Source organism: Sciurus carolinensis, chromosome 10, assembly GCF_902686445.1.
Source record: "Sciurus carolinensis chromosome 10, mSciCar1.2, whole genome shotgun sequence".
Classification (NCBI taxonomy): domain Eukaryota; kingdom Metazoa; phylum Chordata; class Mammalia; order Rodentia; family Sciuridae; genus Sciurus; species Sciurus carolinensis.
This window is the reverse complement of record NC_062222.1, coordinates 80,939,820-80,962,897: the sequence shown is the minus strand read 5'-3', so window position 1 is coordinate 80,962,897 and position 23,078 is coordinate 80,939,820.

The window sequence follows — 23,078 nt, the reverse complement described above, 5'->3', positions numbered from 1 at the left end:
TAATTAAGAGGGTCCATCAGATAGGTCCATCTATAGTCCTGTCTTTCTTCACTTTGGAAGGCAAGAAGCATAAAGCCCTGAGAAAACTCAGATCCCACCACTATTGTTTATTCCTGGTTTACCATTCCTACCAATTAATCTTTGAACTCAATTTGTAATTTTTCCCCTTATTCTTAGTTGTCGATTAGGGCCTGAAGAGAGGAGGATAGAATAATTGGAACCCCAGACTTCTTACTCATTCTGATTTGCTGAATTTTGTACTGTGGGACACCTTAGAATTAAAAATTTCTTGAAAATCATGATCCATTCGTACTTTTTTTGTTATTTGTAACTACAGTTGGTCCATGGACTCCTTGAAGTCCATTCATTAACCACCCAGGAGTCCATGACCCAGGATTAAGAATTCCTGAATTAAAATATTGTAGCAAATCTTACATGCCTTAATTCTTTTTAAATCTATTGAACTTAAAAACTGTTTACTGTTCTCAAAGACATGGCTTCAGTTTTAGGAGTTTGTAAATAAATTTAAATATCCTTTAATCATAGCCTTAATCCTCTGCTGAACACAGGAAGTCTTGATGAACCACACAAATAGCAAATTTCTCCTCCCATGGAAGAAAGTTGAGGTAAATATCTAAGGGTAGGGAATAGCAATTGGAAAAAAATAAATGAGTTCAACAGATTAGAGTACCAAATATAGAATAAAGTAGAAGAAATTATAAATGCAAAAAGATTAGCAATAATGGTGTTGAACTCTGGAGGCATGAAGAAACCATTCCTTTATGCTTTTGAAAGTGTGCAAAGTAATTTGTGAAAAATTATAAGAATGGACAAACAACACAATGATCAGGATGGACTTCTTAGAACTTGGTAAGGACTAAAACAAATGCCCTGTGAGAGTCTGTAAAAATCCATGAGTTCTTTCTCCATTACTGCTTCTCCTTCCCAATTTATATGGAACATTTTCTTTCCAGGTAAGGAAAATTCCTGAACAGTTTCCTTTTCCTTGCAGGATTCTCATTTGTCAGGCTGAGAATTACATGGAAACTATGCTTCATTGTTAGGGAAGAAGTGGGCACACATATAGAGTGAACTTAAGAATAATCAAGTTGCATATTCAGCTATGATAGTTCTTGAAATATATTTTCTATTATGTGAGTTTAGCATTCATGCACACACATGTATATAGCATGTACATTCACATCCTAGTTAGTGAGAATGTATATACTCACTTCTTTGTAAACATATTAATTGGCAAGCTATAGAACAAGGCATTGTGTATCTCTGAGATCCTTACCTATCAAGAAGGAGGAGGTATTGCTGAGGTCCTTGTTCCAGGACACTGGCTCTAAAGATTTTACCATGCCATCCATGTAAACACAGATCTTTAATACCACCAGCGATTTTCTATTAAATGTCTACAAAATTAATTAACTAATTTAAGGTATTCTGGGATTCTAAGCATGGGCCAAAATCAGTGACCCATTAATTTTCAGATGCTTTTCTTAGATGAAGGTCACCTGTCACTTAGGTAACTTGGCAACCTGCCTATTGGGCTTCCCCCAAGCATCATTTCAAGCATGTGACTCACTCCTTGAAGGCTTTTCATGCCAGTCAGCAACCTCAGTGCTAGGGACAAAGGTTAGAGATATGCCCAAGTTGATTGACATTAAAAGTAAGCAGGAAAAATCTTAACTGGCCAAGATTCAATTGGAGATAAATTATGAGCACAGAGAGCAAAACATTCAATTCAGTCTCAGCTGACTTGTACAGTCACTCGGTTTCCCTAAGGACGTCAGAAGTGTGCTTTCTCTAAGATATAAACTACCACCCACAGGCACAATACCGAGGTGACTGGTTGACTCTCAGCTCACCCTGGCCTTGTGTACTTACTAAAAGGTCCCGTGTGGTGAGGAGGGGCTTGAAGGAGTCTATGTTCTTCCCTGATCAGGCCCAGATCTTTTTGTGTGATTTTGTATTCTCCCCTCTGCATGCCATTTCCCCTTGTTTATAAGGGATTAGGCCTTTCCAGGGAGAGAAGATAATGCTATCTTGAAAATACTATGAACTTTGCAGAAAGGAATGCTGGAAAGACCAAAGAATGCTAAGTCAGGGTTAGTAGTCCAGGGACTTCTGCCTGGTAAACAGTCTCTGCCTTTCCTGAGCTGTCCTTTATCACTTAACCTCAGTCTCATATGAAAATGAGAGGCTTAGAATAGATGGCTGTAAACAACTGTCTTCGAAAACCAAAGTGGTTAGTCTGAGTGGGAGTAATCACACTCAGAAAGGAGCCTTGTAAAAATTTTTGAAAATGTAGCTAATCTTTTCCGGAAGTTCCTCTACTCCTTGCCACATATAATTCCTGAAAGTCACCCAAGTTAGAATTATTTTAGCTAAGTGTCACCTATGACTCTTCTAATACATATCCAATACATTTGTTTTTAACATATGAATGAATGAGGGTTTCTTAGACCATATAGAGGGATGACTTCTTGAGAATGTGAAATATCTAACAAGTTTGCTGCTGTTAGACTGACAGTGATATATAATGAAATGAGCATTGGATTTGCTATGAGAGATCTTAAATGTGAGGCTTGAATAGTCTTTGACATGGCATGCAACTTTCCTAAATTTCAATTCTCTCATTTGAAAATCGAGACTGATAATAACACCTATCTCACTGATCCACAGGATTCTGATAAGAATCAAATCACATCTGAAAATGCTTTGCTAACAGTAGTGTTTTTGGATGTGTATGATATAAGAAATATACATTTGGATTTTTCCACTGGTTCTGGGCATACAGCTCCTAAAAACCCTTGGAGTTTCCTAGAGTGATAAGAGTGTTTTTTGAATATTCTAAATAGAATACAGATAGCTGGTGACTGGAAGGCCCTAGGCAGTTTAAGGATGGGGACTGACCACCAGAAAGACATCATAAGAGGATTTCGGCCCCATCCCATTCTCTGGGGGCTATAAAGAGGGACTGAAAGTTGGTTGATCAACAATGCCTGGAGATATACTCAATCATGCCTGTGTAATAAAGTCTCCACAAACCCAAATGACTGGGTTCCAAGAGCTCCCAGATTGCCCACCACGTGGACAAGCCTGGAGACTGATGCTCCTGGAGAAGGCACAGGTCATCCTCCCATCCTTCCACAATGCATCTCTCTCATCTGGCTGTTTACCTGTGTTCTTTATAATAAATCAGTGATTATAAGTGAAGTGTTTCCCTGGTTTCATGAGTCAATCCAGGATATTAATTGAAGTCAAAGAGGGGGTTTGGGGAACACTATTTTCTAGCCAGGGAGTTGGAAGCATAGGTCATAACCTGGATCTTGTCAGGGAATGGGACTTAAAACTTTGTGATGTGATACAATCTCCAGGTCGACAATGTCAGAACTGAATTATAAGACATCCAGCCTATATCTACTGGACAGTTGTTTGGATTGTGAGGGAAACCCTTTCACATATCTAGCATCAGAAATGTTATTTTGAGTGAGAAAACATTTTGATTTTCTCTGTATCATAAAACGCTATAACTCCTTGAGATGCATGGTTATTAGTGAGAATGGATGGATTCCTTTCCCAGATAATTCTTAAAATATTTAATATTTTACTAGAAAACAACTTTATTAACTAATAAGTTAATAAATTTTTCTATCAAATGTATTCATTATTTTCAAACACACTTTCATTGAGATATATTTTAATTCAATGAATGTATGTGAACATATAGGGATGATATCAATATCTGAACTTATTTTAATTGTCCCTATAACTGTATTACGTTTCTTTGAAAATACCCAACAATGACAAATCTTCATGCTTTCCTATGGGTTACATTCTTCGAAACAACTCAACCAACAAGAACTAAATACAAAGAATAAAGTAGGCACTCAAGATGAATAATACGCTGTCACTTTAAAAAAAAGCTGGGAAAAATAAACATTAACAAGGTAGGAAGCCAATAAAATAGGTGGCAATTAAGTCTTCACAAATCAGAATATTTCCTTTTGTATTCCCTGCTTTAAAAGACTATTAGATTTTATGGAATAACTTTAGAATAAGCTTTACTATCATGGAAAAATAACAGCAAAACATTGTTAATTGGATCTCACATGTTTTGTGTTCTGGAAGAGCAGACTCTGCCCCCACAAAACTTAATTATTTTTTTTCCTGACTTTTGGTGGAAATCTTGCTGATAGCTGTGATTTAGTAAATGATATTGAACCTGCCTACCTAATGCTGATAACTAGAAAATTGGAAAGAAAGAAAAAAGAAGAAGAAATACTTTGACAGTACAGGATTATAATCCTTGACAGAAGGAAAACAAATGAAGTTGGTCTTACTAGCCTCCTGGATTTCTGCTGGAAAGATGGTCTGTATCCCAGCACAAAGGGGAGAAATCTAAACACAGCATAGAGCTCTCATTAAGTTGAGGAGACAGATCTGAACAGGGCAGCAGAGAAGACTGCAATTTATGGGGCAGAGTACAACAGAGAGTACAACAGGTATTTTGCAAGGTATACAAAAAAAAAAAAAATTCAGAAATCTGGAAGAATGTCTCTCCAAGCCTTTGATTGAATTTTAAGCTATGCATAATTAGAGTGAAATTCCATGAGGCCATGCAAAGAACTGGATACTTGTGAGTAGAACAATTCCCAGAGCTCCAACAAGACAGGAAGATGTTCAAATTCATATCATTCATGGTGGAGAAACTTCACTAAACACATGGAACATTCAGTAGAGACTTCGGAAGAACTGTGTCTTATCACTGGAATGGATATTACCCTAATTACCCTAAACCCTTAAGCAAAGCTTCAAAAACAAGTCACAAAGCTTCAAATTGATCAGAAGTAACTTAGCTGCATGCCAAAAAGAAAAATAGTGCTAAAAGTAAGACAATGAAATTCAGATATCCAACAACCCAATGCCACCATTGTCCAGGAGCCAATCAGAATTTACTAAACATCCCAAACAGCATTATTTTAACAGGTTCCAATGAAAAACAGAAGCAATATTATCCTTTATCAATTTATTTTTTCTTGATTAATATATTTTTAATTGACAAAATTGTATACATGTATCATACACATCATGATATTCTGAAATACATATTGCAGAACAGCTAAATTGAGCTATGATAAACATTATCTGAAATGCTTATTTTTTGAAGGTGAGAACACTTAAAATCTACTTTCTTAGTGATTTGCAATAACACAATAAATTGTTATCAACAGTAATCACTATTTTGTACACCAGATCTCTGGGACTTATTCTTCATATTAAACTAAAATTTTGGATCCTTTGGAAGCAAACTTCCTAGTATCCCAGCCTCTGAGAGCCAACATTATACTCCTTGCTTCTTTTTTAGATTCTACATATAAGTGAGATCGTGTGCTATTTGTCTCTGTGCCTGGCTTATTTCACTGAGCAAAATGTTTTGTGGTTTTATCAATTTTTGTCACGAATTACAGGCCGTCCTTATTTTTGAAGACTTGATAGTGTGTATGTATATATATATATATATAATATATATACACATACACACACATATATATATTATATCATTTTTATTCATTAATGCATCGATAGACTCTTAGATTGATGCCATATTTTGGATATCGTGAATAATGCTGCATGGACATGAGGGTGATAATACTTCTTTGACCTTCTGGTTTCATCTTCTTCGGCTACACACCCAGCACTTGGATTTTTCTTTTTTAATTTTCTGAGTATACAATCTTCATTGGCAGGTGTTAAGAATACAAAAGAGCAACAAATGCTGATGGGGTGGAAAAGGAAGTGGGGTCTGGTTCTCTTTATTTTGGATGACAGTCCTCCCAAGGCATTTTATTTATATACTTCAAAGATTGTATACAACAATAAGTTGTGTACCACTCCTAGGAAAAAGCCATAAAAATAGTATCATACAACTCAATTTAACAAATACATACTGACTACCTGCTATATATCTACTGTAATAGAGAGTAAAGTTATACAAAAGCAATGAAGAGTCTAATTTCCTATTTCATAAAGGGAGTTCTGAATTTATATGCATTTAATTTTCAACCTCTACTTTTATATATTATAAACTGACATCCTTAAACTAGTTTTTAAAAACATCCTCCCTTGCATATTTACGCAACTATTGACACACATTTCAAGTCATTATGTGGCAGAGCTTCTTGTCAACCAAGAATTTAGTTTGGAGGTTATTGTTCCCTTTGTTAGTATGACAGATTTTATTCGTGCATTTCTTAAACATTTTATTGAGGGAATTTTCACATATAAAAGTGGGAGGTACCCCTAAGTTATCTTCTAGGTTGAGGTGTAAGTAATTAAATAAAGTTCTATGTTCTGGCAAAAGACAAAACTATAACAAATGTAGTTTAAAGATCTTAATTGTCTTTATCTGTGATTCTGACATCAGGCAATACTTCATTCCATAAAATAGAATAAGTGTTTTGATGAACTGAAGAAAAGGGGTTGTTTTTGAAGACAGAGAAGATCTAAAGAGAGCAGAAACAAGCAAACAAGCAAACAAGCAAAACAAAAAGTGGCTGACTGTTTCCAAGTTGCTTACTTAAAAGAAGAGAACAGAGACTGAACACTAACTGATTGGTTAACAACAGGTTACAGGTTACATTTTTTTTTTTTTTTTTAAAGAAGAGGGAACTTCATTATCATGCCAATTGAAACTGGCCTGTTGGGAAATGTGGCTGTTATCTCTTCTCCCTGATTTCTTGGAAGGTCAGGTAACAGCTTAGTTCTGGCTTGGTGATATGGACTACAGTCTCACTGACTCCATTTTCATTTTTCGTCTGGGCTTGTTGGGGCCTAGTGTAGGAACTCAGTCTAATGATGATCTCCTACAATTTTATTTCAAAATCCTCTCCTGTTATTTTAATCACAGAGTCTCAACTTCCATTTGTGTGTTGCATTTGACTTCTAAGAAAGTCCTCATTTGAATAAACTCTTACAAACCTTAAAAACAATGAAAAATCACTAATAGCATTATATATTTTTATGATTTGATTATCTCATAAAATGAATGAAAATAGAAAAATAAAGTACCAATAACTTATATAATTAAGTCAAAGTTGTTCATTATTAGGTTGCCAATCTGACCAGTTTTTAATCTCGGTCAGATATTTATTGTGATTGACCAATATATTGTCTTCATTTGGGAAGAGAAAGGACAAAATTAATAAGTACCATCAAAATAATTTGAAAGAAGAAGCAGAATCATGGATTTTGAGATATATTTTCTCTTTCTGAGTTTGTAACCCTTCTTATGAAGGGTTTAACTTCAACTTCTTTTAAAGAAAGAGGAAGAAACACTTGTACCAACTAACAGAAAAATGAATCAAAACCATCCTTATTGAAAGCTGCTTCTCAGCTGTAAAATAAAAAAATGAATAAGTAAACAAATAAATAAATAACTCTTTCATAAGAATAATGCCCCAGGGGTCATGACCCCCTTTTGAGAATTCATGGAATTGATCTCTTGGGAAATCCTTGCTAATCAACACACTTCCATAGGGAAGAATAGCTGCAGGAGGGAGGTAAGAGGATCCAGGAAGCATTTCAAGGAAATGGGCTAAGAGGGCCTGGCAGATTGATTACCTTTGTACGTGCAACAGAAGTTCTTCAGGGTAGAACCGCAGTCTCTGGGTAAAGTTTCTCATTTAAATACGGACATTGCCTGTGGCATCAGGGCACACCCAAGTCTTAGGAGGTACTAAAAATGAAGCAGACTAGATGATTTGACCAAAGTGATGGAACTAGCAATGAGGAAAGGCTTGGGAGGAGTTAGGAAGAGAAGGACGTAGAGTAGGAGCAGGAAAAGTGGGAGGAAAGGGATAGACTAGGAGGGAGGGATGGGTTAAGAGAAAATCTGACCAACTCCAGCCAAACACAAACTCTGATTTAAATACAGTGCTTGTTACTCAGCCTGTGGTTGTGACACCTGACAGCTTGTTAGGAACATAGAATATACGGGCCCCACCCCAGTGCTATTGAAACTGAATCTGCATTTCAACAAGATCCCTAGAGGAACTCCAGTTCACATTTTCCTTGAGAAGTTCTGCTAAGAGATGTAGGAGCAGGGGCTGTGGAAGCTCCCAGGAAGGAACTGCTATCTTACATAAGACAATGGTCAGAAGCAACATCAGAGCCCATACAGCTGCATGAGATGTACAAAACTGTTGTGTACATCAACATATCTATTCATATAGGTTGATAGGTGACTTGGCAAAGTGTAGGTAGATATATTACTTAGAAGTTCAGAACTGATAGGTTTCCTAAATGGTATACTACCACATTTTGGTGAAAAGATGACAATTACATACATATTTTGAAATCATAAAACATATTTATTGGCATATGCCTGCTCATCATAGTCTTCCATAACAAACCTATTGTTTACTTTTGCTATTCATAATCTTTTGCATAATTCAGACTTTCACAGAAAAAATTATACCAAGTGTTCCTCCTTAATGTCCAGGATTATATAACTGTACATGGTGGGCCCAATTCATAGACGCAAGTAATTTGAAAGGCAGGATTTTCTCTCTGTTTGTAGGAATTTGTCTGTTATATAACAACATAATGGGCTCTACAAAGACAACCTGGGCTGTTACTTGAGAAGGAGCTCACTGGTATTGAATCCAAGCCCTGTCTGGTCCCTAGCTCCCTCACCAAACCAGCCAATTCTTGTGTGATCTATAAAGACATATATACTGACACAAACAGTGTAATTCTAACACTTAGGAGCTCACTTAGAGACATAGGCATAAGACAAAATTGGCTTCCTACTCTTCCATGTATGACACAGGGTGTGGTGAGAACGGATTGAGGGAAGTTGCCAACAAAGAGACAACAATGATTTTTATTTTGGCAGCTACACCTGAACTGCTTGCTAGCAAGAAAGTTTAAAGCCAAAATTAATAGTACAGTAATAGTAAATATTTTTTGAGTTCCTTCTATTAGCCAGATAGCGTTCTCAGCTTTTACACTAGATTATTTAATCCTTAAATTGGGTCTACAAAGTAAATACATAGTAAGATGAGAAAAAATGAGGCCCAGACAGGATTAGAAATTTCACCAAAATTATTCAGCACTAAAATTTGAATCTATACCTTGAGTTAAATTGAAAAGAACATAAAGTAGAAAAAATATATATCGTGTAAAAATATTTAGCATTATTGTATACAAAACATACACCCTACTACTATATCTTGCCATGCTGGTTTAGGCGTATCAATACATTGGTTGAAACTTGTTAAAAATTCTGGGAAACAGCACAAAAAAACATTATAACCTGAGGTGGTACTGAGTGTGTCTTTAGCATATTGATGTAAATAATAACCTATAGATAGTTATGAAACTTAATTGAGTTGATTCTTAAAGAATTCAGTTTAAATAAGATATGACAATGTTCTTGTTTCCCCCACAGATTACAATGATAAAATCAGCTACACAGATGGAGAATGAACCATCTTCCAAGTGCTTTGTTAAGTGCTTAGTTGTATTTTCCTAGTTCATCTTTGTTATAATCTCATGAGTAGGTTTGATTACTCTCTTAAAAAAATGGAGAGGATTTGGTGGTGGAGAACTTATGTAAGAAAGATGCCTGCCATAAAAATAATAGCAACGTTGGGCATTGCTCCTGGCAGTCTAATTCTAGCACATGTGTCTTTAGTTACTACATATTGCCATCCATGAGAAGAGAAATGAATTACCAGGTTCTAGGTTGGGGATGTGACTCAGTGATGAAGCACTGTGTCCTGAGTTTAATTCTCAGCACTGAAAAAAAAAAAAAAAAAGCCAGATTCTATCATTGTGGTGATAGAGAATTCATGAAAATGTCCTTAAAATTTATATAGAGCACTAAGCAATAGTTTAAAAAACCATTCTGACTGGTGACTGAAATACCAGTCACCAGTTTCAACTGGTGGTTGAAACACACAACATTGCCTCTCTCTGTTAATTTTCTAAGAGGTGTAGCTCCTTGGTATTTACCAGTTTGTAATGAGGCTTTGGGTCCACATGTTGAAATGGCCATTCTTGACTCCACCACCAAGTTCTCATCATTGTTTGTCCCTATCAATATTGGCTTGGCATCTTCTGAGCAATTTATGGAGTAACTGGAAGAATTTCTCCTTTGAAAAGGAGAATGTTGGAATGGCTTAGTGGTCTGATCCCACTTCCTGTCGCCCAAGCTATCTCTCTGAAGATATGCCACCTGCAAATTACCACCACTGATGGGTCCCAGGGCACAGGCTCGTCATGTGCAACACAATATCATGTGGCCTAAGTAGTTCAAAGAATTGAACAGTGTTTTCCAGGTATTACTTTTGACTTTTTCCACCACAGGAATTGTCAATATTTTGGGTCACTTTTCTTAGTGTACTCTACTTGCTAGACTTAGGTTCAGTGCTTCATTTCAGAATCTTAGGTCCTTTATAAAGTAGGGACTGCTTCCTCTCTGGGCCACAGATGAACGCCTTTGTTTCTCAGATCAAGTTGTTCAACTCATAGCTATGTTAAATCTTCATGATCAGAGCCTGCTGACTGAAGGGAGTTGGAATTCAGTCAGGGAGAAGAGAATCACATAAAATGAAGTTGCTACAAGGGTGTGGGACAAGGTAAGCATTGACTGTAGGAAGTAGGTTCTGAGAGCAGCTTGCCTTCTGTCTTTAGGTCTGGTCTCAATATTCCTATCCATGTCCACAGAAGAGGATGAGTAGGACTGAGGAACTTTGGGACACTTATTGTTCTCAGTATTAGATGAAATTCTGGCCAGTTATGCAGAGAGGTGTTGATTTGACATGATAGTAAAGACATCAGAAGCAGAGGTTAAGGTTCCACCCACTTCCCATGGTGAGCTGGGAAATCAGGTGTCTGGACAAAGGACCATTTTAGTGGATGAACCACGAAACAACATACAGAAAAAAGTTCAGTTGCTGATCAGTGGCAAAGAGAAGACCAGATTAATCTCTAGGCTTTATGAAAGACAGGACCAACACTTCTGTTCCTCACTTCCTGACAAAAGGATCAAGCTCTTTTTGTCCTAAAGCTTGGGCAAGACTGAGTCCATGCTGGAGTTAAACAGAGGAAGTCAAGACTAAATATTTTCTGAGTTTATGCTCTTCCAACCCAAAGGACACTTCTGAGCAGTCTGAATTTTCTTCTCCCTATACCACCTTGGCTTCTCACATTTACACTTGGAAACTAAGCCAGATTATTTCTGACCTAGGACTGACCATCATCTAGCTTTCCCTTCTCATTTCCTTGTTCTCATTTTAATGCTTTTCTAAGGAAATTATTCCTTGCATGTGTATGTTCCTTTAATTTTTTTTCATAATTGTACCTTTTTTTCAGTATTTATGTTTTTCAATCCAGGGCCCTCTCTATTTCTCCACATTGTTTTTCTTTAAGGTGGCCCTTTCTCCTAGTTTACCCAGCTTACCCGAGATTCAGGCCACGATCTCCTCTTGCAGGTCAACACGTTAAACAAATGTTCTTTTGTGAAAATTTCTTTTCCCACCTCAAAGCTGGAATGGCATTTCAGTTAGTATTTCCCAAACAAAACGCATCATCTTTATTCCTAAAACTACTGTTTTTCATATCTCTGTTCTTATCATAAATGTCTCCCTCTCTCTTCTCCGTTCTTTATTGAATATCAAATCAAGTTGAATCTACTTGAATAAAATTTCTTCTTTGGTTGGCTTCCTATTTTTTTAATTCCTGTTGCTATCAGTGAGCCCTAATTATCTCTTGCTTAACCAGTTGCAACGCCTCCTAGTGAATTTCCTGCATCACAATAGTTCATTACTCCTCTCCCTCATTAATCTTCCCTAGAACTGCCTGATTTATATTCTGGAACAAATCACCGATCATTATCATTTTCCTGCTTAAATATCCTATGTCATTATTATCTGATGTTTATTAAATGACTATCCATTCTTACATACTCATTGTCTTTCTGGAAATCTAACATGGAAATAGATACAATATTGGGAGAATACTCCAGTATCATTTCTAAGACCTACCCTCTGACTTTCTCTCTCATCTCTAAGTCCACTTGCCACCAATGCATAACATCCTCTACATAGCAGGGAGAACATTAAATTTTTACATCAAAACTATGTTTCCCATCCTCAGTTACCTCTGTATGTTTAGGATAATCTGGATCCTGGAATCAAAACACTGCTCCTTACTCAGCACTTCAGCATACCTAGAAGTTCCTCTTTTAAACTATAGTTACCAAGACAAGTCTGTGCTGAAATACTAATATGAGATCAATTTGAGAAATTTTCTTTAGCCCATCTATCCAGCAACATTTTGAGGTATCTTACCAGGATTGTAATTTTAGTAACAGATCCAGAAATGCTCTGTGGACCCTCATGCCTCCCCAGGAAATGCTGTCATATGGTATTTCCCAGCCTGTTGGAGTGTTCCCACACTGTCAGGAAATGAATCATGAAAGGAATTGAAGAAGTTTTTTTCTGCAGATACATTCCCACTGGAGCCTTGAGCATTCACCTGAGCAAACGAGTTTCACATTTACCTGTAATTATAGTGATGATATGAAATTGATGAACTGCTGCAAGAGCAAATGCATTCTCAAAGCTGGAGGATGGGAGGTGAAGCGTGCGGGTGGGGAGATGGAGGGAGAAAAGATCCTGCGATCTTTACAGTTTTATGGACGTAATATCAATTCCATAAAATCTGGCAATTTGACAAATTAGGTTGATCTCTTTACCTTGCCAACTAAAATGTTCTACAATTCCCCTTCAGTTGTTGACAAGTTGTTAAAACAGGGCAATGTGCCTTGTCCTCATCTAACCGAACTCAGCTAGAATCTTTGCTTATGGCCCTGAGTCCTTGGCTTTGCCAGGGGAAGGTTTGGCTTTAGGAGAGTGCATCAAGTTCAGTCTTGAAGTCAGAATGTAAGGCATTAAAGGGCCAATGTTGCTGTGCATGGGCACAATAAGCAGACCCTGGCACAGGTAGGTAGGAGGTGTACTATCCATCAACCAAATAAGGTCCATGGGACTGCAAAAAGAGGATGTTGCGGGGGGAAATTAGGTCCTGAGGTTCTGAGAGTTATGATTTCTATATTTAGGTACATTTGTATATATTTATACAACTAAGGTCTCTCTAGACCAAGAGCCATTTGACTGCAGCAGTTATTATTTAATCTGAGCAAAGCACATTGTTCTGGCTTGATGAACTCTGTTGGTAGAATGGTAAAGGGTTTGCTGCAGCACTCTTGCGATAAATGTGATAAACTTGTGAACATAACATAACAACAAGGAAGATAAAAAGGAGCAATTAAAATCTTTTTTTCCTAAGCAAAACAAAACTAAACAAGAACCATATTGCAAATCCTTTTCGAGTTGGAAACAACAACATGTAACAAAGTTTGCTCTAAAAATTCACCCCTAATCCTTGTGTAGTCATATAAGCTCATTTCAGAAGGACAAAATACAAAATGCATACTTAACCAAAATACTAAGTTCCATATAAAGTTTCATAATCATTAATTCTTCTCAGCAGTAGCTACTTAATTTGGAAAGCCCAAGGTAAAGTGAAAATGAGGTTCTACTTGTTCAAAGAGCAAAATAAGTTCTCATAAAAAAAAAGAACTACTATATAAAACATTTTTATTCCTTAGGTAGTCTTTCTTTTGGCTTTTAAGGGTCCTTTTAAGTGGAAAACACACAAAACTAAGACTTGTATGCTTTTAAACTGTATTTTATCATTAATCTTTATATTGTACAATTCTGGATTCAAAAGCAAACAATAGCAATTAGCTTGCATGCAGAATCAATGAAATTACACAATTCTTACTTTGCAGTTCCTATATGTATGTGCATGTCTTTCTTCCCAGAGTTGTGGAGACACTGAAAGACACTGACTCAACTTATTTCAGTCTTGATACACACACCTTCTGCCACTCTTCTACCTGTTACTGAAGAGTGAAGAGATAAGGAAAGGTAAGAACTGGGTTGTTTGTTTTTCTTCCCAGTCATCATTTGGCAAACACAGGGATGGATGAACACAAGAAGGAAAGGGGGGTATGCTACATTGGGCTGGGACTCAAAGGTCTCTCACACCTCAGTAGCAAAGTTACAATTTCAAAACCAATGAAAGACAAGAGTTGGAGATAGGACAGGAATCACTTCCAATGACAGGAATGTAGGATAAAAAACAAACTGAAAATTTTCAGAGGTGGGAAAGAAAACGAAGACTGGTAAGATCACTATCATCAGTAACATTGTTCTCATCAAATTTCTAGTAATAAATAATTGTTGCTTTGGTGGGAAGATCTGAATCCCAGGTGGGATTTAGAAAAGGAGGAAAGCAATGCCAAATGTAGGGCCAAGGTGCTGAAAATTTAGCATAAAAATATAGTATCTAACCAGAATTCAGGATGTAAGCTAAGGTGCTTTGGCTTCATTGGATATCCATTATTATTATTAATAAGAAACAACCGTTTGGTGATTCCCTGCTTCTTACTAGAAATTGTGTCCATTTCTCTAGGTTCATTAATGAACACTTTAAGTCTTCACCCAAGACATGAATTAGGTACTGTCAGTTTTATTTTTTACAGAAGAAGAAATTATTTGAAATAACTTGCCATGATCTTACAACTGGTAAACGGAAAATTCAGAGGCTGTTAGGATAAATAATTGAAGTGTCCACAGGGTGGACAGGTGATTTGATGAAAGTGAGATAGCCCTACCAACACCAAGCAGGTCATACTCAGGAGAAGTTGTCTGGAGACACTCAGTCCAGGCGATATTAAAATCAAAGAAATGCAAAAACTTAAAAGCACGAACCAGGTAGAAGCAATGGACATTTCAAAGAAAAAGATGCAAGAAAAAAAGCAAAAGAAACATCAACAGGTTTGAGAGCTCCTTGGTGTCATGAGCTGAAAGCAAAGAATCCAAAATTGTTGGTTTGTACCAGAGGTTGCAAGGTCATGGGCAACCAACTAAATTTGATCTGCAGAATTATTTTGTTTGAGGAGTTGGTTATAGGATCACTTGCCAACACTTAAAAACTAAGAAATTTTATTTAAAAATAGAAAATTCTGGTTAATTGTTATAAATAGAAAGATTTTGTGACATTAGTCCTCAATTACTGTAGTAGCCATCAGCCCCAGCCCCATTTAGTTAATTCTAATTTTTTTCAACTCGGCAGAGTCCCTGTGGGTACAATTCATTTCTTTGTATTATTCATCTGCCTCTACTAGGGCATTTAAATTTTTAATACCTATGTATATGCATAATTATTTCAAAAGATTTGATTAGATAATGTATGCAAAAGTTTTTGTAAATTATAAAGTGGTACATAAATATAGGTATGCCGGTACCCAAGTTTATTAATCTAACCCTGCTACACTTTGTGAACAAAAAGATCAAACAACAATTTCGTGGACTAAGGAATTTAACCTGAAGCATCAGCACATGCTGTAAGTCTTGCATTTGTTCAATTCATTCATTTAACAAACGTGTTAAATTCTGCACAAGATACTGAAACAATCAACATTTCCATCAAAAATCTTATATTAATCATTTAAAATCTTCTAGGGACTAGGCTATATTGATGAATAGGTAAAGTCTTTATTCTCAAGAAGCATATAGACTAGGAAAAATTAAATAGAAATAAGAAAGAAAAAAACATGAAATTCCCCACTACACTCAAAATGATAAAGTCAAAAATAAATCAGTAATATGAAATAAACACTATGATCATGTTGGAAAAATGCTGTAAAAAAAAACAAAACAGCTATCAAATAAAAGAGAATTGTTATTCAGCTCTGTAGGGGATTGGTTCCAGAACATGCTGCAGATGCTCAAATCCTTTATTAAAATAAAGCACAGTATTTGCATATTACCTACGTACATCCTCTTTAAATCATCTCTAGATTACTTAAAATACCCAATGCAATGTAAATGCTATGTAAATGGTTGTTTAGGGGAAAATGACAAGAAAAGAAGTCAGTACATGTTCAGTACAGATGCAATTATTATTATTTTGCATATTTCTGATCCTCATTTGGTCAAATGGTCATATATGAAACCCAGGAATATGGAGGGCAGACTGTAATGTGGTTGAGAGGGACTAGGGAGCCACATATTTAGGTAAGAGAGGTCAGGGTAACCTGAGGAGGTGGCAGCTGAGCTGCAGTTTGAACATTGAAAAGAAGGCAGCCATGGTGGCTCCTTCAGTCCAAAGACCTAAAGGACAGAACAAGCTTGATATGCTTGAAAAACAGAAAGATCAGTTTGGCTGGAGGCTGGTGCGGGAGGGGAAAGCTGTCTGAGTTAGTGTTGGCGAGTTGGCGAACGGCCAGATCATGCAAAACTGAAAGACTCGGCTTCTCTGCCCAAGTAGCTCACCTCACTGTCTAATGCAGGGGCAGATGTAAACAAATGTTTACCTACACCGCAGCATGATAAATGCCATGGTGGCATGGTACACAGTGAGTAGAGGGCCAGCTGTGCCTCCTGGAACTAGACAGGGTCTGTGATCTCCCCCGACCCTGGACCACTTTGTGATAACCCCTACCCGCTCCTCCAGTGTGTCTCCAAGGCAGTCACCACTACTCCCCAGTTAATCCGAGCGCCTCTCCGAACTGGCAAGCAAAGGAGCAGGCTCATTGCCTGTATAGCACTAGGAGCCCTTGGGAAGAAAAGTACTCTGTAAACAAGATCTGGGATTATCTCACTGCTTTATAAGATCAAAGCACTTTACAAACATTAACTAATTGAGCATATCATGTTGCAGATTGTCTGTGTAGTCTCTGGTTAAGCTCTTCATTTCTTTTTAAAATGCCTGTTTACTCTTTGGAGGTATGACTTTTCCACAGTTAGCTGACAGCCCGTTTGTCCCTCCTTCTCCACTCCTAGATAACTTAATCTCAGCTTTGGGATGGAGGTGGTTTTGGTGAGGATAGCACTCAACAGAAGAATTAGATTCCTTTCCCCACAGTTAGTTTGAGTGCCTTTGAAGGAGAAATTTTTGTTAATGAACTGGAGACTTTGTTAATGAACGAAGGGTCCAGTCCAGTATGGACCAGTATTCTTTGCTGTACTCTCTGAACTCAGTGACAACTGTTACCTTGTCAAATACCTCATAACTACATTTTGTCACAAGAGAAACTGGAAAATAGAACATGAATAGATTCATGTTTCAGAATCACTCACTGGTTAGTTGAAAATACAGGTGGTTTCTACTACCTTCTCCATAACTATTAAATCAGAAATCCAGGTATCTATATTAAAAACAAACAAAAATCTTTCTAGTTACTTCTTAAGTGCATGCATTTGTGAATCACTAGAGTAAAAAACTTAGGGAACTTTGGTTGTATTCAGTAAATATTGATCAAGCATCTACCGATCTAAGGCCCTAAGCCATTTTCTACTGAGGAAACAGAAAAAAAAGGACCTGGTTCCAGCTTAAGTAATACATATTACAGTAGGAGGGAAATAGAGAATCAGACTGTTGGTTTTAATAAAAGGTAAAGAGTGATTTTTTTAAAAGTGCAAAGTATAGTGAGATTTAGAAGAAGCAGGGATGACACCCAGTTGGGGCACAAGGAATGAAGAGTGAAGTCTTTCCAGTTGAGCTTCAAAAGGTGATGAAGAGTTCAAATCCTGAATCCTGATATTGACTCTGGTACCTTACTATGTGATCTCGGATAAGTCACTTAATATCTCTGTGTTAGTTTATTTGTCTGTAAAAGAATGTATCTGGTAAGATATTTAGAGGTGCTTTTTACTCCAAAGCTTTATGATCCTGCCTTTATATGCCTGGGTGACGTGGGAATAGGTAGAGTATAATGGCTTCTCAGACTGCCGGGATGGAGTCTGTGAGGAATGGCACACTGTTGGCAGTGAGAGCCGCGTGCCAGGTGGAGAGGTGTGCTGAGGCTGGAGCCCCTGAGGCCCGGCTCCCAGACAGGTTTGGCGAGAAATGCTGCTGGCATAGCGGTTGTCACTGCTGGTTTAAGTTGTTTACTTCATCTTAAAGACAGTAAGGAGGAAAGACAGAGTTTGTTGTTGCTGCTGGTGCCGCCTCACTATTTATTCTACTAGAAATAAACAGACTTCCTCCCAGGAGAGGTCAGTTAGGGCTCTGTAGCTAAGGTTGAACAAAGAAGACCAGCAAACTGGGGAAGAAATGTTCTGAGTGGGACTTCTGCCTTGGTGGTCTAGTGGCCTCAAGGGTGCCCAGGGCTCAGGTATACAGAGATGAGCTTACTGGCGTTTTGCCTTAACAATTTCTTCTCCCACAAGTTCACTTACCATACAGATCATGATGATGAGCATTTTCCTTCCTTCTGTTATTCTAGGGGTGGGGACTCTTCAGGCACAATTTGGGGAATGAAAGTAAGAATTAGAACAAAGGTTCTTCTCGTGGTATTGCTCTAAACCTTCTGCAGAACAATCCCTGTCTCCCTGGACAAGCAATGCCTGTTACATCTATTTTTTGTGACCAGTCCTTTGTAAGAGAAGAGTAAGGGTTGGACCTGTTGAATTTCTCTAGGGAGGCAGAGTGATCTGGAAGCCTTCAAACAACTGTCAACGTTTCCCTGTTGTTAATGAACTAGAATGTCTTGGGGGCACTAGTGAACAGGTAAGTGTTTTGCAACTGAACAGAGAACCCTTAACTTTTAACATTTACTGATTTATCTGGTGTAAATCCTTACCAACGTGTGTTCATTAGACTCAGAGTTGGGAAGAGAGGAACACAGCCCGCTCTGGCAAGTCCGCCTGTCCCAGATGGCTCTAGCATACTGCTATTGGAAATCATAACCAAGGTTCAAAACTAGGTGAACCACCTAGCTTAAAGCTGAAGTTTTGAGAAAGATCCGTTGTGATGACCTCTAGACACTCATAGGCCTGCTAGTACTGCGGATGCATTGCTTCAGAATGATCCACATGAAACCTATCTCAGGTCATGTGAACTGCCTGGCTCTGGTCACAGCTGGTGTGGGCAATCACTGTTTTTATAGCGCTTTAAAGTTATTCAGAACAATGGAGTTAGACAGAGGAGTGGGTATAAAGTTGCAGAGTTGTGAGATCAACAGTCTTGGAAATACCTGTGAACAAGTATGGATGAAGATAATTTTGGGGAATGGACTCCAAAAAGGTGTTTGAGAAACAGAAATCTCACATCCTACTGATTCAAATATGGTGTTAGTAAGGTCTGAATATGGACAATGCTGCCTATTCCTGTCTGAATAGGTTTTCATCTTTTGTCTTTATTCCAAAAAAGTAAATACTCATGGAAATAAAAATAAAATACTGTAGAAAACTCCCAATTAAAAACAACATTTCTTACCTTCTAATCTCCAATTATATACCTCAGAATAAATCATCATTAACATGGTAGCTAATTGGCCTGTATCATGCAGGTTTATTCTTATTGTTATTCAAATACAGATTTGGGCTTTTATTGGTGTTTTTAATGCATTATTTGGATATTATATTATCCATAGTATAAAGTTTGGTTTCCAATTAACAAAACACATAATGGGTATCATCTTTATAGTTAGTTCATTCAGATCTGTATATTTCGTTTTAATGGCTACTTAAAATTCCAAGTGACAGCTTACAATTTAAATGTTTCATTTTCTCTCCCTACTACAAATATGCCAAAAAGAGCTTTTCTCAGTGTACTTATAATAGGAATAGAAAATAGGTAAGTGGCAATTCCTTGGAAGACAGATAATTTGAGTTCAAACTGTGGCCATTCATTGCCTATTCTGTGTGACTTTAAGCAAGGTTGTTTTTTTAAATATTCTTCTTACCTCAATCTTATAATCTGCAAATTGAAGTTGATAATAGCAGTATCTAATGTTGTCATAAGGATGAAGTATATCAGCAACATGCTTAAACCTAGCACACAGAGTGCTCCCTAGATGCTCCTACTGTTTTACACACTCATGATAGTGGACCAGTTTGCTAGATACCTAGAAATGAGTCAAAACACACAATCAGTTCCAGAAAACTTCAAACTGCTTCAAACCAGCTGCTTGAGGGCATGCCTAGGACCATATCTAAGATGTACATATTTTACATTTTTGATACATATTGCTGAATTGATCCCAAGCCTCAAGGTTGTACCATTTTGAATTCTAACAAAAATATGCCCTTGTTAACACTAGGGATTATCAATCTTTTAAAATGTTACCAGTTTGTCACAGTACATAACTTTCACTTATACAGAGAAGGTGTCTAGAAAGTCTTGGAACTGAAAAGAATCATGAAGAGCAAGAGGACTTGGAGATAAGAATCTCTTACACTATTTTTATCCAGAGAAGGGAGAGCTCATTGCTGCTATTGCACATCACCTTTCCTCCAGGTGCTGTTACTCTAGTGTGACCCCTTGTGTTCCCCATCCTTACTTTTCTAGGGTACACGTGCCTTATCCTGAGGCATATACAAGTCCTTAGTGGTATGGGGTGATTTTACTAGCCAGTCAGTATCAAAATACACAGGTAGAGGCCATAGTGCTAAGAACTGCCTCAGACAGGAGCATCACCTCTTTCTCCAAAGAGCAGATCAAATTTCCAGGCACTCTTTGCCAAGAAAAGCTAGCCCATTTTAAGGTTTTAATTGTCATTCATCACTCCTCCAACATGCAAATTTCTATTTTGTAAAGTGGCAGCTGAAGAGTGGGGTGGGAGAAAGAGCAGCATTTCCTAAAATCCTCCTCAGATAGTAGGGACTGTGTTGAGAGACCTAACCCCAGGAGGCAAGGGTGCATTTGACTGGTTTGTGGAAGTCTGGTATCGCCCAAGAAAGGAGACGCACCCTGCTGGGAACAAGGTATTGTTTACCTTAGAAGTGATCCTTTGCCAAACAGTATAATCTCCTGTCTCATAAGAATGTGGCAATCTCATTCTGAATAGTGTAGAGACTTAACAGGTAAATAAGAAATACCCAAATTATGGTTCAGAACTACATACCTAGAAACCATCCATTGCAACAATTATAGGATAGTAAAAAAAAAAAGTGAAATTTCTAGACATCTGGTCAAATAAAATGATGTACTTTGCTGCACACAATACAAGTTCACCAAATTATTTATGCTGTTAGAGATTGGCTTAGAGCTGCTGGAGCATACATGTATGCACAAAGAAGCTGAAAGTAAGTAAGCATGTTCAACTGAAGTGGAGGTCTTAGAATTATCCCAAAGTAATGTAAGTAATGTATAGGATACAGTTATAGACAAAAATAAATAGATTCTTTCTGTGGCATAGATTGTTAAGTACTAGAATAGCTATTTGGATTTAAAAAAAATGCACTTCCCTTTTATACCAAAAACATCTGCATAACATCACTGACATGAGAACATAGAATTAGGATAACTCTACATTGTTCACCTACAAGAAAACAAAAAGGAATTGTGATTTCTGTTCCCATATTTTCCCCAAATTAATAATTGAATTCAATGTATGTTAAAAGTCATTGACTAATTTATAGACATACAAGGATTAGCCCCATCCTGGTTTTTCTACATTGTATGCTTACTAGGAATTTAAAGAGAGAAAAAATTATTTAAAATTAATGGAATGTTCATTTCCTGATTTGGGGGAATTTGTTTCCTCATTAAGAGTAGAAAATAATATTCTATAATCTAACAACTTAAAGCCAGAGTTTGTATAAAAACATTGTGATTCCTATTTTTTAGGAAAAATTTCAGGAACTTCTTCAGCAGAAGACATCCAATTATCCTCTCTTTTCCCAACAGGCTACACCTCTTTTTCATCCAAAGTCTCCTTTGAAGTCAATTGTGGACCAACACAAGTAAGAGACAAAGTGTTACGGATAAAAATCTAGATTGAGATAAACAGCAGAGTATGCTCCAGTCTTAGTTGTCAGGCAAAGAGAAAAAACTAAAGGTCTTCCCAAGATTTACCAAAACTCAAAAATGAAAATGTAGGGAATGCCTAAAAAACATGGAACCTGAGCAAGGTTTTCCCAATGATGTGGTAAACACATCCTCGTTTCTGATTTAAAAGCTTACCTTTCTCTGATTTGGAGTCACTTAGCACCTAAAGAGTGAAGACTAGATTCCTTTCTAGTTTGAACATGCAAGATTCTAAGTTAACCCTAGTTGGAGACACCTATATTTTTCGCAAGCATGTGGGAAGCTCCATCCCCTTGTATGCAGAGTTTCACAGACATATGAACTCCTTGACTCTCTAAAAAGCAACTGAAAGAAATATTCAAATGAATGGAGATAATTTCTTTATTTTGCAAAGGTATCTGAAAATCAAATAAAAACAAAACACTCTTATTCCTCCACCCATACTTGCATGCAATTATAACCTGTTGTACCAGGAACTCATGTATAACTACATCTCATGGGTTGACACTAAGCCTCTGATCCATAAAGAACTAAAATGTGGAGAATGGAAATACATTTGCAGATGCAACCCTCATTCACTTAATTTTGGGAGAAAAGTCAATAATCTCCTAAAGGTTCTGGGCACAATTCTGAATGCTGGGGATGGAAAAATGCATAAGATATGTAACTTGGGAGGGAAGTCTATCAGGAGAAGCAGAGATTCAAATAATCACAATACAAAGTGGTAATTAATACAAACATTTGTGAGCTATGAAGTTAAAAATAAAGACCAGTGCCCATGTGAAGAAGGTTTTACCTTCCTTTTCTGGAGGAAGTCCCCAGTTTTCATGTTTTTAACTAGCTTAAATGCTCTCTGTATTCATGCAAGTGGATAAACTTTTTTTTTTCAACATATGCTTATTTACTTGCAAATCAAATCATTTTAATAATACAGCTGCAACTTATTTTAAAATTGAAAGCCAAAGGCTGAAACATTGAAGCATTCCCATTTAAATCTTTGGCACATATCACCGATAGGATGCTATATTTAACTGAACTTTCCATTTGAGTTGCATGAGTCAAAAATTACAAACCAAAAAGGTGTTTCCATTGCTGGGACCAGAAAGCAATGCTTTATTCCTGAAGGAAAGATAGTTGCAGGCACTTACTTTCAGTCAGGCCTGATTTCTTGT